Source organism: Mercurialis annua, linkage group LG7 (genome assembly GCF_937616625.2).
Source record: "Mercurialis annua linkage group LG7, ddMerAnnu1.2, whole genome shotgun sequence".
Classification (NCBI taxonomy): Eukaryota; Viridiplantae; Streptophyta; class Magnoliopsida; order Malpighiales; family Euphorbiaceae; genus Mercurialis; species Mercurialis annua.
In genome coordinates, this window is record NC_065576.1 from 49,931,846 (window position 1) to 49,936,665 (window position 4,820).

The window sequence follows — 4,820 nt, forward strand, 5'->3', positions numbered from 1 at the left end:
AAAATATTATTTAACGTACGTAAAATGTTATCATATCTTCATTTCCTTTGAAGACAGAAAATTAAAACCCTGCTCGCTTGGCTGTTTTTGGGGCTGTTCTGCAGTCCCTAAAACAGCTCAGGGAAGGATGTCTGGGTGCGTTTTTTGACCCCCTATGCGTACCAGATGAAATTGAAATCTCAACGGAAGTTTTAGATGGTGATGCAGACAATAAGAATGTTCAATTTGTTTGGTAATCAGACTGTATTAAGTACGCATTTTGATAGCCAAAAGTTGGCTGGAAAAGGGGTTTATAAAAATTTGAGTTTAACTAGGAATTTTGTTAGCTCGATAATTTATTGGTTATTCGGACAACATTTTAAGTTGAGATTAATTATAATCATAGGAAAATTGATTTAATAAATTAATTATCGTTTTATCCCGATAATTAATTTATTTTAGCTAATCGAATAAAATTTGGAAACTGTTATTTAATGTACAGAAAATGTTATCACATCTTCATTTTATTTGAAGACAGAAAATTAAAATCCTGCTCGCTTGGCTGTTTTTAGGAATGTTCTTCAGTCCCCAAAACAGCTCAGGGAAGGATGTTTGGGTGCGTGTTTTGACCCCATACGCGTACCAGATGAAATTCAAACCTAAACGGAAATTTTAGACAGTGTTGCAGAAAATAAGAATGTTCAATTAGTTTGGTAATCAAACTGTTTTAAGTACGCGTTTTGATAGCCCAAACTTGGCTTGAAAAGCGGTTTTTAAAAAATTGAGTTTAACTAGTAATTTTGATAGCTCGATAATTTATCAGTTATTCGGTCAACATTTATAGTTGAGATTAATTATATTCATAGGATAAGTGATTTAATAAATTAACTACCGTTTTATCCCGATAATTTATTTATTTTAGCTAATCAAATAAAATTCGGAAAATGTTATTTAACGTACGAAAAATGTTATCATATCTTCATTTAATTTGAAGACAGAAAATTAAAACCCTTCTCCATTGGCTGATTTTGGGGTTGTTCTTCAGTCCTCAAAACAGCTCATGGAAGGGAGTTTGGGTGTGTTTTTTCACACCCTATGCGTACCGGATGAAGTTCGAACCTAAACAGAAGTTTTAGACTGTCACGACCCATTTTCATAAATCGTGACCGGCGCTAGGGTATGGGTATGGTTGTACCAAAACCCGTAGCTAGCCTTGCGGATAACCAATTTATAACATTAAAACAATGTACCTGTAGAAAATCACATGCTCGGGGGCAACCGAGACGCCAACCTAGTCTAGCAGTACATTTAAGCAACATGTACTCAAAGTATACTAAATCTCAATTTAACTCCAACAGCATGGCAAATCAATATATAATACCAAAGTTACTGCAATCATGCCAAATCTAATAAAATAATAGTTGGACCATACCAACAAATAACAATCTAAAATATAAGTATAAAACTAAAACATGAATAATCTAATACTACTACTGCGGTCTAAGAGTTAAAATAGTTCGACTCTTTTATTCTGAAATAAATAAAGAACCTCCGAAAATGAAGAAACGGAGATCGACAAATGCTCAAATCATAAACCTGGAAAATTTAGGAAAACAACGGGGTCAGATTTACTGAGTAGAGTTTATATAACCATTTACATTTATTAAGTTAAAAACCTTTAAAAACGTTTAATAAAACATTTTCATTATGGATTATCAATGAAACCCTAAGCCATAATTCTAAATCCATTGTCGTGTCGGTGAGACGTATCTCAATAACCGACCCCCCGACTATCACTTAATAAATAGTGAGCCCAGGAGACGTATCTTCCACCGGTGCCCTCACTAAGGTGAGACATATCTCAAACCTACCTCATTACCATAATTATTACCGGTGCGCACGCAGTCCCGATGATGCCCATCGAGTAGCACGTTCCAAATCAAATCCACAATGCCGAAAACAGTTCAAAAGCTGTTTATACATATATATATATATACAAAATATAATAATTGCTTAATAAAGAGGTAAATAGAGATATAAACTCACTGCTTGCTAAATCCACGTGATCCTGACAAGCACCTAACTCTGGTTCGCCTCTGAAGTACGAACAGTCGACGGGTCTAAATAAAATATTAAAATTATAATTAAAATCAGACCCTAACTCTAAAGAGTACTAGACACCACATAGGACCAGCACAATACAATACCAAGCCACATTTAATAAACACTTATTTTAATGCATTTCAAATATAACCCAACTTATAGAGTACAAATCATATAAACATGTTTAAAATGATTCGTAAAATAATTTAAATAAACCAGAGTAAAAATTCATAATAGTGAGTCAGCCGAGTTATTAAAAACTACCAAGCTTCTTCTCACTTGTCGGGCGACCACCGTCTACCCCAAAACAAAACTTTATTAAATTTATAAACCCAAGTTTATAAATTAAATATTTGATTAAAATAATTATCTATTTTAAAATAGAATTCAATAACTTCAAATTCAAGTAACCCAAGTTACAACTAAAACTTAATCATTTTAAGTTTTAAAAAAATTTTAGGGACTAAACTGTATTTTAGCCAATTTGATTTTCAAAATCAAATTTAATCACTCGTTCTTAAGTTACTAAATTATAAATCGAAACAAAGATCCAAAAGATAAAACTTAACTTGAATAAGTTTCTTAGAAATTTTAGGGGCTAAATTGCAAATTAGCCAAATTGACATTTCAATTAAAATTAAAAATAATTACCCGAATAATTATATTAATTTAAGTTATAAAATATTTAACGTATTCAAATTGTCTATTTAAAATTGAAACAAAAATCAAAAGTTAAAAACAAATGACTATAGTTCGATTGATTTCAACTAAACAATTTTAGTGATCATATTAGCCAATTAGCCAAATCTAGAAATCAAACAACGAACATACAACTGCTACAACTTTCCGTCTAAACAATTTAAGATTCACATATAAACCTAAACTAAGAATAAGAAGCAGGAGCATAACAATGGCAACAATATAACCTGTTATGAACCTACAAATAATAACCAATTCAAGACATATCCTACTGGCATTACAATCAACCCAATTAACCCTAACCATAGATGAATCAAATAAACTACCAAGATTTGTAATTATGGCAGCCAACATTAAGTAAGACTCAAGAACATGGCATCGATGTAACATTTGCACGGCGGAATCGAACAGGCGACGAAACGAGACAATCGCAACTTAAGTCAAGATTAAATCATTAACAAACAAGAACTATGAGTAAATGATCACTTAAACACAATATGACATAACCAAGAACATAGCAGAAAACGGCAGCAACATGTATTCGCAACGGCGAAACGGAACGGCAATGATCGAAAGATTTTATACGTACCTTAATCGGTTTCAATATGTGATATTCGAAGAGATCGTCGAGTCGATGTAAATCGTCAAAGAACAATTGAAATAAAGCTAACCAATGAGATACGAAATCAGAAACCGTTTTTGACGATAATGAAACGAAGAACACAAGTTAAAAGATAATAGAAATAACTTACATTAGCGTAAATTAAATGGAGGAGAAAGATGATTGAAGTTTCAGATTATTAAGGTGAGGAATGGCGGCTGAGATTTGTTGCAAAAAGATGAAAATATTAGGTTAAGAAAATCTGAACAGAAACTTGCAGCAACATGTTTATATATTGGAGAAGAAAGGAAGAATGCTGCAGAATTAATATTGGTTATATAACAAATTCTATGGGGGCTAATTAGGAGAATACCTAAAAAACTAAAATATTTGTAAATTTACCTCAAAAACTGAAAGTTTATAAGCGTACCTAAAAAAATAAATATTTATTTTTTTACTCCGCAATTTTTTTTTACTTCGCAGTTTCAAACGGTTTCAAATACAGTTTTTAATAGAGTTTCAAACGGTTTATAACGGTTTCATAAAAATAGAGTTTCAAACGGTTTCAAATACAGTTTCAAAAAACACAATTTGAAACTGTTTTATAAAAACGTTTCAAATAGAGTTTCTAATAGAGTTTCAAACGGTTTCAAATAAAGTTTCTAATAGAGTTTCAAACGGTTTATAATGGTTTCATAAAAATAGAGTTTCAAACGGTTTCAAATACAGTTTCTAATAGAGTTTCAAATGGTTTATAACATAGTATTTTTACAAATTTTTTCAGAGTAAAAAAATAAATTTCGGAGTAAAAAAATAAATTTTTCGAAAAAAGGTAGACAAATAGTTTTTCAAAAAACGGAGTATTTTTACAAATATTTTGAAAAACGGAGTATTTTCTGCAAATTTCTCATTCTATGGCCTTTATTAAATGCATGGGCTTTTCATATTATTAAACAATTGGGCCATAGTAATAGTACGTGGGACTTAAGGAAAGGAATAGGGAATGCATGAGTATTTGCATGCATGGAAATATACTCTTTTTTTTTTCTTTTAAATTTAATAATACACACTAAACACGAATCGGACCACGATCGAATCAACGAGCGACTAAAATAAAATTAAATAAAAATATATAATAATTAATTAGTTAAAGCTTGACGGAATGTAAAAATTATAATTTAAAATAATAAAAAAAATATGCAATTTAAAAATACGGGATATTACATAGACGGTGATGCAGACAATAAGAATATTCAATTTATTTGGTAATCATACTATTTTATGTAAATGTTTTAATAGTCCGAAGTTGGCTAGAAAAACGGTTTTTGAAAAGTCGAGTTTCACTAGAAATTTTGTCAGCTCGATAATTTATCGGTTATTCAGACAACATTTTGAGTGGAGATTAATTATAATCATAGGAAAAGTTATTGAAAAAATT

The 4,820-nt window shown here is 30.7% G+C and overlaps 1 long non-coding RNA gene across 2 annotated transcripts; it reads right to left on the bottom strand.

Moving 5' to 3' along the window:
- Positions 1-1,413: 1,413 nt before the first annotated feature.
- Positions 1,414-3,690, bottom strand: LOC130014882 (uncharacterized). Of its 2 annotated transcripts, none has more exons than XR_008789568.1 (3): positions 3,371-3,690; positions 2,026-2,075; positions 1,414-1,575 (listed from the first exon to the last, which is right to left on the bottom strand). It is a non-coding gene; the product is annotated as an uncharacterized LOC130014882 (long non-coding RNA). The 2 variants fall into 2 exon arrangements; XR_008789567.1 differs by lacking the exon at positions 1,414-1,575 and having other exon boundaries at positions 1,732-2,075; positions 3,371-3,447; positions 3,534-3,690.
- Positions 3,691-4,820: the final 1,130 nt, after the last annotated feature.